The 13,783-nt window shown below is 39.7% G+C and overlaps 1 protein-coding gene across 1 annotated transcript in view; it reads right to left on the minus strand.

The window, feature by feature from the left end:
- LOC140732022 (histone deacetylase 9) overlaps nt 1–13,783 on the minus strand; it is a 471,024-nt gene that overhangs the window by 332,465 nt on the left and 124,776 nt on the right. The gene's annotated exons all lie outside the window — the stretch shown is intronic.

The raw sequence follows: 13,783 nt of genomic DNA on the forward strand, positions 1-13,783 counted from the left end.
ATAGATTTGATTGAAAAGAGAACATTTAACTCAATGCATGTTTATTTTTTAGTATATTACTGCAGATTAAACTGTGGATCCCTTTCTCTAAATCCTCCACTGTAAATTGATGGGAATATTATTGCATGTCAAGAAAAGCAATTTATATAATATTTATGAGGTGATGTGCAATTAATGAAAATAGTAAATGAGAAATGAATATATAGCCAATTATATGGTGAAAAGAGAAGGTTCTGAAGAGAATCTTTGAAACATAAAAGTAGTGATCGATGAAAAAAAACAATTTTGATGGATCAGTTTTGGCAGGGGATAAGCATGTTTCTGAAAAGCAAAGTTCACAGCAATGTCCCTTTGGTATAACAATCTTGCGCTGAGGTCTTAATCTTATTTTCCAGAGACTGCACATTTGCTGAAATTTGTTGATCGCCACAATAAGTCTACAGCGGATGCAATCTCATTGGCTCTCCATTCAGCCTTGGATCACCTGGACAATAGCAATAGTTACGTCAGGCTGCTGTTTATTGATTACATAGTGCTCAGCACCATCATAGCCTCAGAACTAACCAATATGTTTTAAAATTGGGCCACTGTACTTTCCTCTGCAACTAGATCATTGACTTCCTCATTGGGAGACCACATTCAGTGCAGATCAAAAATAGCATCTCCTTCTCATGACACTCAATTCTTGGGCAGAGGTTTAAAGCTTGGTGCACCTCAAGAATGTGTGCTTAGCCCACTGCTCTACTCTCTCTACACTAATGATTGCATGGTTAGGCACAGCTCAAATGCTATTAATAAATTTGGCGATGACATGACTATTGTTGGAAGAATTTCAGATGGTGCTGATGAGGCATACAAAACCAACCGGTTGAGTGGTGTCACAACAACGACCTTGCACTCAGTGTTAGCAAAACCAGGGAATTGAACGTGGACCTTAAGGAAGGGAAAGTCAAGGGAACACACACTCATCCTTATCAAAGGACCAACAGTGGAAAGGGTGAGCATTTCCAAGCTCCTGGGTGTCAAAATCTCCAAAAATCAACCTTGGCATCAACATATTGACGCACTTACAAAGTAGGCATAACAGCGATTATATTTCATTAGGAGTTTGAGGAAACTTGGAATATCACCAAAGCCTCTTGCAAATTTCTGCAAATGTACCATGCAGAGCATTCTAAATGGTTACATTGCCATCTGATTTGGAGGGGTCACTGCACAGGATCAGAAAAAGCTGCAGAAAGTTGTAACCTCAGCCAGCTCCATCATGGGACTAGCCTCCCTAGCATCAAGGACATCTTCGAAAGGTAATGCCTCAAAAAAGCAACATCCATTATTGAGGCCCCCATTACCCAGGACACGCCTTCTCTCATTGCTACCATCAAGGAGGAGGTACAGTACCTCAAGACACAGACTGGATGTTTTAGTGACAGCTAAAATCCTCACCATCAAATTTCTGAATGGACAATGCACTTTTTTTTGCTCACTTTTTGCACTACTTAGTTAATTTATTATGATAAATATAATATATACATTCTTATTGTAATTTATAGTCCTTTTGTTATGTATTACATTGTGCTGCTGCTGCAAAACAAAATATTTCATAATTTATGCCAGTGATATTAAACCTGATTCTGATTCTGAAGTCGGTACCAAAAATTAGACAAAGGAAAGGAGAGGTACTGTCAGAAGAAATTAAATTCGAGAGTAAGATGTAGGCTGCAAAGTGAGGATGAGGAAGAAAAGGATCAGTTTGAAAGTGATGAACTGTCTCATCTGAAAGAAATATGTACATTTTGTTGTGAATTAAACTGGTTTAATCTGTCACTATAAACTTGACTACACTAAATCAGAGCAGCATATTACAAAGCTCCACGGAAGTTTTCTCATTTAGCCAGAAATTTTAAATGTGTGTTTCTGAACGAAAATTGTGTTACCTCAGTTTGCAAAGGATAGATGATCTGGTCCACCAGATTGTTACCCATGCAGTGAAGGTGAAAATTATTTACAAGGTCTTTTGGCTATAAATAGATATATCAAAAGGTCAAATAGATGTTAACATCAATTACTCCAGGTTGCATGTGGAGATCAATTAGATACTAATTACCGATGCTGAGATACTCTGAAAAATGGCAGTTAATTGCAACGTGTAAGCTTCACCTCAGAGTGAGATGAAGTTAGCAGAAAATAATTAACTTTCACTTTTGTGGACATTTAAAAATTATGAGCAATTATAAACATTTCACTTAATTATGATTTGCTGCTATTTTATGAATATCAAACCTGACCTAATCTAATGGAGTTGAAGCATAGAAATTTGCATTTGTGACAACGTATAATCCTGAGTCTAGATACCAGATTAATTCTATGGTGGAGAACTGAAAAACCAAATTAGTTCCAAATTGCCAAAATTCAGTAAACAACAAATTAATGTTTTTGTAAAGGAATAATTCAGTTCAGTAAGATTCATTGAACCGAAGCTCATATGTTCACTGAGCAGACTGAATTTGGTGTAAATTTAAAATATTAAAATGGTATGAGTTAATGTAGAAGGAATCAATAAATATCCATAGCTTTTAACTGAGTGTTAGTCAAGGAGACATATTTATTACAAAGATAAGCTCACGCCATAATATAATCATGGCATTAGTGAGCCAGACTATTTCCAGAACTTGGACATAGCCCAAAGCAATCACTGCTTTAGGTCATAAAATGTAGGAAAATACAGCATAGGAGCAGGGTTTGCATGTCACTGGGTTGCAGACCCAAATGTGAAGTGAAAGACAGTGAAGCAGGTCGATATTTCACAGACTTTAATGCGAACAGAGTTAAAGGGAAAAGAAAACAATAAATGCCAGGCCAAACAGGGCTGTTAACTAAAAAGAACGACTAGGAATAAAGTGAATACTGCTAGTCTTCAAGGTCAGTTGACTCGACAATCCAATTTCTCAGACAAGGCAGAATGCAAACAGGCAGCGAAGCATTGCTGTGTCCAAGTCTCAACAAATACTACGATGGAATGAATAGACTTAAATACTATCACAATGAAATACTAATTAGCTGAAATGAGCATATTCACAAGCACAATTTCCGTATCTGCTGCGCTGCTGAATCCGTGGTTGTGACACTCCATGTCTGTGCACAGCATGATGCCATATTAAACTATTTCTATCTGCCCTGCACATGATCCATGTTTCTTCATTTCATATGCCTGTCTAAATAGGCCTTAATTATTGCCATCATATCTGCTTCTGCCACCCAAACCGGCAGTATTTTCCAGACAATTACGGTCAATGTTTTAAAGAACATGCCTCATCTATCTCCTCTAAACTTTACTCTTCGTCTTTAAATCAGTGCCCCCCCCCCCCTGGTATTTAACCCTAACTCTAACCCTGAAATTAAGTTACTAACTAGCTACTCTGTCTACATCTCTCATAATTTTATATAGAGCTAGCTGGTTGTCACACAGCCTCAGATACATCAGAGAAGACAACCCAAGTTTGTCCAAACTCTGAATATTACTAATAATATATAATCTAGGCAACATCCAGATGAACCTCTGCAATCTCTCCACTCACATCTGCTACTGAACTCCTCATCCACAATCTTGTCATCTCAAAATGTGGCAATTACAATTCATTCCTTCTTCATATTCTCTCTCTAAAATTCCATTTTGTTACCCATATGTTTACAGTGTTCTTTGGGTGTTCTAGCTTCAGGACAAATGCATGCTATTATGAGAGTTTCCACTAACTGGTAATGTTCTTGTCTCTGATTCGTTATGTATAGATTCAAATTCCAATCCAAAAGTAAAATCTAATTTCAGACAACAATTCAGTGTGGCACTGTAGACTCTTGTAGTGTTGGCTCTCTGATGTGATATTAAATTTAACCCGTTTTTGTCATCTGGCAAAGATGTAAAAGGTCCCTGATCTCTACTTAAACTAAGAGCTGGGAAATTAATACATCACTGAAACAGAGTACCTGTTATTATCTTACACACTTTTGGGAAAGATTGAAGAAAAAGTGAAAGTACAAATTTTATTAGAAGAAAATTTTCACTTTAATTTCATCTACTGAATTCACTACTGAAGAAAGCCTTATCTTCTTTGCTTACACTGTTTTTTCGTGAGATAATTTAGAACAATGAACTGAAACAGTAAAAATAATTTGAAACCATGTGAGGGAATGGTCATCCATCTCTGTGTATGGTCAGCTCATAATGCTCCCAACTCTTGATAAAATCCATACTTTGAATAAATACATAATGCATCATCAGGATATTTGTAATTTATTCCTGTGATGTTTCTGCAGCATGGTTTTTTGAAATTTTTACCCTTGATGACATTGATTTATATTGTTTGAAACTTAAAGAAAATTTTCAAATAAATCAATTGTGTAAGTCTTCACAGTGACACATATGCGCTTCGTGCTTACACAAACAATTGCCCAAATTCCTGTGCATTAAAGGAAGCAAGCATCTAATGACAGGAAGTTATTTATGAAGTTTGTTTAAACTGCCATGAAGTAAGAGAGGAGCAATTGGCCCCAGATTTACAGGCAGGTAGACAAGACTAAACCTGAGGGAAGTGTATCATCATACATAAAAACTGCAAAACTAATTCCATTGGTGAACAATCGCAAATGCAAATATATTACAATGATTGATATGTTTTTAAAAACTATAAGAAATCATAAAGAAACACATGGCTGCATGAGTTCTGCAATTAGGATTATAGAAATATAGAAACAAAGATAACCTACAGCACACTACAGGCCCTACAGCCCACAAAGCTGTGATGAACTTGTCCTTATCTGAGAAATTACCCAGGGTTACCCATAGCCCTCTATTTTGCTAAGCTCCATGTACCTGTCCAGGAGTCTCTTAAAAGACTCTATCGTATCCACATCCACCACTATCGCTGGCAGCCCATTCCACATACTCACCACTCTCTGTGTAAAAAACTTACCCCTGACATCTCCTCTGTACCTACTTCCCAGCACCTTAAAACTGTGCCCTCTCATGTTATCCATTTCAGCCCTGGGAAAAAGCCTCTGACTATACACATGATCAATGCCTCTCATTATCTTATACACCTCTATCAGGTCACCTCTCATCCTCCATCACTCCAAGGAAAAAAGACCAAGTTCACTCAACTTATTCTCATAAGGCATGCTCTCCAATCCAGGCAACATCCTTGTAAATCTCCTCTGCACCCTTTCTATGGCTTCCACATCCTTCCTGTAGTGACGCGACCAGAACTGAGCACTGTACTCCAAGAGGGATCTGACCAGATTCCTGTATAGCTGCAACATTACCTCTTAGCTCCTAAACTCAATCCCACGATTGATAAAGGCCAATGCACCGTATGCTTTCTTAATCACAGAGTCAACCGGTATAGCAGCTTTGAGTGTCCTATGGGCTCGGACCCCAAGATCCCTCTGATCCTCCACACTGCCAAGAGTCTTACCATTAATACTATATTCTGTCATCATATTTGACCTGCCAAAATGAACCACCTCACACTTATCTGAATTGAACTCCATATGTCATTTCTCAGCCCAGTTTTGCATCCTATCAAAGTCCCGTTGTAACTTCTGGCAGCCCTCCACACTATCCACAACACCTCCAACCTCTGTGTCATCAGCAAAATTAGTAACTCACCCCTCCACTTCTTCATCCAGGTTATTTATAAAAATCATAAAGAGTAGGGATCCCAGAACAGATCCCTGAGACACACCATTGGTGACTGACCTCCATGCAGAATATGACCCATCTACAACCACTCTTTGCCTTCTGTGGGCAAGCCAGTTCTGGATCCACAAAACAATTTCCCTTAGGATCCCATGCCTCCTTACTTTCTCAATAAGCCTTGCATGCAGTACCTTGTCAAATGCCTTGCTGAAGTCCACATACACTACATCTACTGCTCTACCATCATCAATGTGTTTAGTCACATCCTCAAAAAATTCCAATAGGCTCGTAAGGCATGACCTGCCTTTCACAAAGCCATGCTGACTATTCCTAATCATATTATGCCTCTCCAAATGCTCATAAATCCTGCCTCTCAGGATCTTCTCCATCAACTTACCAACCACCGAAGTAAGACTCACTGGTCTATAATTTCCTGGGCTATCTCTACTCCCTTTCTTGAATAAGGGAACAACATCCGCAACTCTCCAATCCTCCGGAACCTCTCCTGTCCCCATTGATGATGCAAATATCATCACCAGAGGCTCAGCAATCTCCTCCCTCGCCTCCCACAGCAGCCTGGGGTACATCTCATCTGGTCTAGGTGACTTATCCAACTTGATGCTTTCCAAAAGGTCCTGCACATCATCTTTCTTAATATCAACATGCTCAAGTTTTTCATTCTGGTGTAAGTTATTCCTACAATTGCCAAGATCCTTTCCCGTAGTGAATACTGAAGCAAAGTACTCATTAAGTACTTCTGCTATCTCCTCCGGTTCCATACACACTTTTCCACTGTCACACTTGATTGGTCCTATTTTTTCACATCTTATCCTCTTGCTCTTAACATAATTGTAGAATGCCTCGGGGTTTTCCTTAATCCTGTCCGTCAAGGCCTCCTCATGTCCCGTTCTGTGTCTCCTAATTTCTTTCTTGAGCTCCTTCCTGCTAACCTTATAATCTTCTAGCTCTCTATCACTACCTAGCTTTTTGAACCTTTCATAAGCTCTTCTTTTCTTCTTGACTAGATTTATAACAGTCTTTGTACACCACAGTTACTGTACCCTACCATCCTTTCCCTTTCTCATTGGAACGTACCTATGCAGAACTCCACACAAATATCCCCTGAACATTTGCCACATTTCTTCTATACATTTCCTTGAGAACATCTGTTTCCAATTTATGTTTCCAAGTTCTTGCCTGATAGCCTCATAATTCCCTTAGTCCAATTAAATACTTTTGGGACTTGTCTGTTCCTATCTCTCTCTAATGCTATGGTAAAGGAGATAGAATTATGATCACTATCTCCAAAATGCTCTCCCACTGAGAGACCTGACACCTGACCAGGTTTATTTCCCAATACCAAATCAAATACAGCTTCTCCTCTTGTAAGCTTATTGTGTCAAGAAACATTCCTGAACACACCTAACGAACTCCACCCCATCTAAACCCCTCACTCTAGGGACATGCCAATCAATATTTGGGAAATTAACATCTCCCACCATGACAACCCTGTTATTATTACACCTTTCCAGAATCTGTCTTCCTATCAGCTCCTTGATATCCCTGTTACTATTGGGTGGTCTATAAAAGACACCCAGTAGAGCTATTGATCCCTTCCTGTTCCTAACTTCCACCCACAACGACTCCATAGACAATCTCTCCATGACTTCCTCCTTTTCTGCAGCCATGACACTATCTCTGATCAAACGTGCCACACCCCCACCTCTTTTGCCTCTTTCCCCATCCTTTCTGAAACATCTAAAGCCTGGCACTCAAAGTAACCATTCCTGCCCCTGAGCCATTCAAGTCTCATTAACGGCCACAACATGATAGCTCTAAGTAATGATTCACGCTCTAAGCTCATCCGCTTTGTTCATAATACTCCTTGCATTAAAATAGACACATCTCAAACCATCAATCTGAGCACATCCCTCCTCTATCACCTGCCTATCCTCCCTCTCGCACTGTCTCCAAGCTTTCTCTGTGAGCCAACCGCCTTTTCCTCTGTCTCTTCAGTTCGGTTCCCACCTCCCAGCAATCCTAGTTTAAACTCTCCCCAGTAACCTTAGCAAACCTCCTCGCCAGGATATTAGTCCCCTGGGATTCAAGTACAACCCGTCCTTTTTGATTATCCTAAAATATATTAAATTTAACAACAAAATCTGATTAAAGTATTGTTACAAAACTAATATATAACACATCGGGCCTAAGCTCAAACTTCCTCACTGATCTTCTCTTTCTAAGAACCACTTTGTCCTCTTTTAAGTGTAAATAAGATGTGAAAATCTAGACATTCCAGGAATGTTTCAATGTTTGCATTTGATTCAGTAGAGTCTTGTAGCTTCTCGGATTCTCTTCTCCGAGAAACCACTAAAATAAGAACACAAATATTTCAGTATTGTCGAACACTGACTCCTCCACAGTAATTATCATACAAATGGCATATGTATCTGGGATTAAGATCGTTCCTTTGGATTTTCAACTTCATTAATGAAAAGCAAAAGCTTATACTGCAGCATTCCAGAATCACAAGTTTTAAGAGCTTTTCCCCACAAGTTTCAACTTGCTTTAAACTCTGCACAGAGAAGAGCTCTTTCTGCTTGTTCAATCAAAACAGTTTGCCTCTACAATCACTACACACCCCCATTTATTTCTTGGTGTTCTTTTCAGCTGACTTCTTGATAATCATAACTTTTATGAGGCCCCTTTCTTCTGTCTTGCAAACATTCCCAGATAGGAAGAAAATTATGTCATTCCAATAATCTGGACTAATTTTGCTTGCTTCCCACATTCTACTTTTAACCTTTGTAGAAGGAATAATAAGAAACACTGTGAAGCGTTTGTTTCTAGCCTATTAATATCATTAGACAAGATTGAGCACCTTGTCCATTAAAGTCTAAATCACTATCTTGCCAAAAGTCCAATAATTATTTTCAAATATTGAATACTTTATTGTGCTGGGAATTGAGTGCAGTGCTTCAAAATGAAGCCTGGTTGCTTCAACTTTACTATCATGGAACAGGAAGATGCATATTAACTATGAAAAGTAGTTGCAGAATTCAGAAGGTAACCAGGAGAAAGAATCTATCTAGCCAAATACCACTTCTCTGAAGACACTGGGCTTCCTATCATATACACTCTCCAGAACAATATATGTACAGCAAAGTTTAATGGGTAATAAATTGAATTATTTAATCTGTTTTATGATTTTTACCCCTCTCTTCCATGGGAGTGGGAGAACATGAATGCAACAAACTAAGTATAAGGACCTAAGAATTGTTTTGCTTATAAAGTGCACATTATGGAGTAATTGCACACACAGGGCACCAATAACCATTTTGGACATAGACTTATCATAACAAAATTCATTAATGGCTGAGGACCAGTGCATGGATAGCACTGAAGAGGATAACCAAACAACATACTGAAGGAACTCAGTGGGTCAAGCACTATCTGTGGTGGCAGTTGTTATGTTTCATCACTCCAAAACATAGACACTAATTGAAAGAAAAAGTAGGGAGCCCAGGAGTGCTTTTACTTTAAGCAAGGTACGCACATATCACATGGTAGCGTCATGACGTAGGCAATTTACGTACATTAACATATAATTCACAATGCATTACGTAAACAAGAGAATGTGTAATCAAGCGATATATTTACAATATGACTGAAATATAAAACACACACACACACACACACACACACACACACACACACACACACACACACACACACACACACACACACACACACACACACACACACACACACACACACACACACACACACACCCGCCCCCCCCCCCCCCCAAGATTTAATCAGATTTAATCACTGTGGAGGATTTCTTATTCCTATGTGATAACTTATTTCCTGACAAAGGGGATTACTCTGCTTGCCAGGTGAGACTTGTGGCTGTTGCAACAATCTCAGGTTCTGGGGCCTCCTCTGTGGTGGTTGGAGGAGTTGACTCTGAGACTGCAGGAAGTGTTTTTGATAGCTCTGGACACATTTCTTCTCTAACAATTGAGTCTGCTCTCTTCAACCGCTTGATGTGTCATGTCCAGATAATATCAAGGGACGACCCAGGAACAAGTTTGCGGGTGAGTTGTTGGCTGAATCCTCTGCGAGCTATTCTCAGGGATGGAGAGGCGCTTTTCTTGGCATCCTCTGAACGTGTTGGCATCCCGAACAGTACGTGGTGAGCAGGTTGATCAGCTGATCTATCACAAGCTACCAGATAAAACTTCGAGCCAATGCTTTCATTTGGAAAAAGGAAACGCTTCAAAGATAGCTTAAAAATCAGCCTGAAGAAATCCAACATCACATCTAAAATCTGGGAAAATGTGGCACTCACAGATACACCTAGTGGAAATCCATTCAAGAGGGGGTTGCACTATATGACAGCACCCTCTGCTGTGCTACAGAAAAGAAGTGACAGCTGCCAAAGGACAGATTGACCAACCAAAAGACCCGGTTACTAATCACAGCCACCACTTAATCTTGCCACACTGCACCAGAAAATGTGGACTACAGATCGGCCGCTACAGCCACCTGAGGATACACCTATAGACAATCCCTTAGGAGAACATCGTACTGCAAGCTGGCTAGTCCCCTCTATACTCTGTCCTGATGCAGGGTCTCGACTGGAAATGATCAACATCTCTTTACCTGCACAGGTGTTGCTTGACCTGCTGACTTCTTTCAGCAACACACACAAAATCCTGGAAGACTTCCTGATGAGGGTTCTTAGCCCAAAACATCAATTGTTTATTCGTCTCTATAGTTCCTGCCTGACCTGCCTGATCCTCCAGCATTTTGTGTGTGTTACTCAAGATTTCCAGCATCTGCAGAATCCCTTGTGTTTATGACTTCTTTCAGTAGTTTTTTGTTTTCTTAAGCTCATTTTGACATATTTCCCATTAAATTCTAAATATGACTATCATATTGAATTTAAACCAAGCAGGATCTGAATCATGCTGAACACATGCCAAAAGTAGAACGAGTTTGTGGAACGAGCTTCCAGTACAAGTGGTAGAGGCAGGTTCAGTATTGTCATTTAAAGTAAAATTGGATAGGTATATGGACAGGAAAGGAATGGAGGGTTATGGGCTGAGTGCAGGTCAGTGGGATTAGGTGAGAGTAAGCGTTCAGCACGGACTAGAAGGTCCGAGATGGCCTGTTTCCGTGCTGTAATTGTTATATGGTTATATAGATTCACAAAGGCACAATGATTTTATGTCATGATTTTCAAGAAATTTCCTCTAAATCTTTAAGCTGAAGATTTGTTTTAACTTTGTAATATGTGCTGTCGATAAAGGAGATTTTGCATGCGTGGAGTTTCACTTTGTAAACTTACTGCTTGAGGCTATTCAAATATGGTACTGCAACAATGGAAAATTTAAGTATCCATTAGCTATTTGCAAACAACATAAACATCTTAAAATATTTAAACAGATGTCATTGCTTAGTTCACAAGTGTTTAACGTGCATAGTTTCCTTCATGCAGTATTGATCTACTGTTGTTAATATCACCAGTAAACTTCTTACCAGCCACTTAACAGCCACTTTCATTCCAATGCTCATTTGGACTGGATTCCAACAGACTTCTGTCTGGGAATAGGTCCTGCATTTTACAACCACAAAAATACTAGCTAATTTTCATCTATTATGAATGAGTAGCCCTTGGGTAAATTCAGCTTGAAATAGTCTATATTTGTTGTATTTTATACCTACTTTAATGTCTTGGTTTATGTTAATCACAGCATTTTGCTGAAGCCTATACCTATAGTCATATTGATTTTTCCTATTTCATTTTGAGCTTTCCATATTAATTCAGCTGGGAGCAGGGAGCTGCTGTACATTTCAAAGCTGATGCTAATATAATGTTATTAAGGGCAGACGTTCTGTCCAGACCGTTCTTCCTCTTCTGTCCACAGATCATGAACTTTAAACTGGGCACTCTTTTCAGTTGTGCCCAATGATTACATCAAGCCAAACTTGTGACAACTAAATGCTTAAAACTTATTTAAACCAAACTCCCTCGGATCTCCAAACAGGCCCGCTGTACAGTCTAATCCTAATTGGATTATGAATTCACGTAGCTCATCTGCATGGCGCTGTTAAAAAGTCCTGGGACTGAAATTTACGCTGTTCTCACAAGTCATCATGGTCTGCTTGTAGAGAAAAGTAAAAAAATTTGTTCAGGAGATTAAGCTTAACAATTTTATGAAATTAAGTTGAAATAGAAACAGCTGTTTTAAACACGCCACCGCACCATGACAGCCTGCATTGACAGGAGAGTTGGTTGCAGATATTTGAAAGGTTACACAGTCACTTGGATAGGTAAGGCAGAGAACAGCTTCACATCCTGAGAATGCAGGTGGCCACTGCGTTCCAGCAGACACCACCGCAGCAGGCGGCATTTAATAGATTGTTCAAAGCCCAGTGTGTTAATATGGGATAACAGACAAGGGTATAGTCAGATTGTGCTCCCTGCTTATAAAGCAGGTGCTCAAGACACTCGGTGCAGTGGTGGGACTGTGACTAGTATTGTGTAACCACATCCCGAGCTGCCTGTGTTCAATGTTCCACAGCTGAATGTTTGGGAAGTTCCAAGGCACTGAAGCCTCAATTCCTGTGTTGCCAGAAGGTTACTTCAAAGAGAAAAAGTGAAAAAAGCAAGGTGCAAATAAATTTAATTCAATAGTAAATTCTTCTGAATGAGACACCAACTTTTCTCCCCCACCGTAATTCCTCTTGGAAAGTATTGGCATAGGTAATAGGTATTCCATTGCATATCAAGAGTGAGTCCAAAATTCAAAGTACAAAGCATATTTATTATCAAAGTATGAATACTATATATGTACAACCTTGATATTTGTCTCCTTACAGGCAGCTACAAAACAAAGAAACCCAATAGAACCCGTTAAAAAAAAGACTATTAAACACCCAATGTGCAGAAGAAAAAATTCTGCAAACAATAAAAGTAAGAAATTAACATTCAAAACTGAAGTTCAAAAAGTGAGTCCACATTCACAAAGCCGGCTGCAGCTGATTCAGGAGTGCATTAGTTGCAGGCCACAACCTCAGTTCAGTATAGACATGAGTAAAACTCGTGGAGCGGTGAGTCTCACAACAGCCAGTCCCTCTCCTCCAGCCCCAACACCCTGACCTTGTCAGTATGGCCCAGCACTTAAATCAGCGAAACAGCAAGTCGTCCCCTGCTTTAAACCTGGACCCTGCCACTCATGCTTGGGCCTCAGCCCCTTTGCCTCGATTCAGCCCGTACATGCTACGCCTCAACTGTCCTGCACACTGAGACGTCAATTCACACTACAAAAATGGCCAGTCATACAGATTGTTCAAGAGCTCAGCTCTGAAAGGAAAGTTGAGGCTATCAATTGCTGTAATTATTTTCAAGCAAAAGTGTGACAAATAAAGTAATTAGTAGTTCCGTCTGCTGCCAGCAAGTCGTCACAGTGCCATCTTAAACCGGAAGGAACACAGGTTTATGACACATGAGTGTTAAGACCATAAGACATAAGAGCAGAATGAGGCCATTCAACCCATACAGTCTGCTCCACCATTCAATCATGGCTGATTTATTTTTCCTCTGCTCATTCTCCTGCATTCTCACGTAATCTTAGATGCCATTACAAATCAAGAATCTTCCAACCTTCACATTGAAAATACTCAAAGACCTGGCTTCCACAGCTGTCTGTGACAACAAATTCCACAGATTCACCACCCTCTGACTAAAGGAATACCTCCTCATCTCTGTTCTAAAATGATGTCCTTGTATTCTGAAGCTGTGTCTTCCGATCCTACACTCTGCCACCATTTGAAACATCTTCATAATGTACACTCCCTCTGGCCTTTCAATATGCAGTAGACTTCAGGAGATCCCCCCTCACTCTTCAGTGAGTACAAGCACGAGCCATCAAATGCTCCTTATAAATTAACCCTTTCCTTCATGGGTTATTTCTTGTGAACTTCCTCTAGACATTCTTCAATGCCAGAAAATCTACTCTGAGATATTCTTAGATATGAGACCCAAATCTGCTCACAATACTCCAAATACAGTCTGACTAA

This window comes from Hemitrygon akajei, chromosome 8, assembly GCF_048418815.1.
Source record: "Hemitrygon akajei chromosome 8, sHemAka1.3, whole genome shotgun sequence".
Classification (NCBI taxonomy): domain Eukaryota; kingdom Metazoa; phylum Chordata; class Chondrichthyes; order Myliobatiformes; family Dasyatidae; genus Hemitrygon; species Hemitrygon akajei.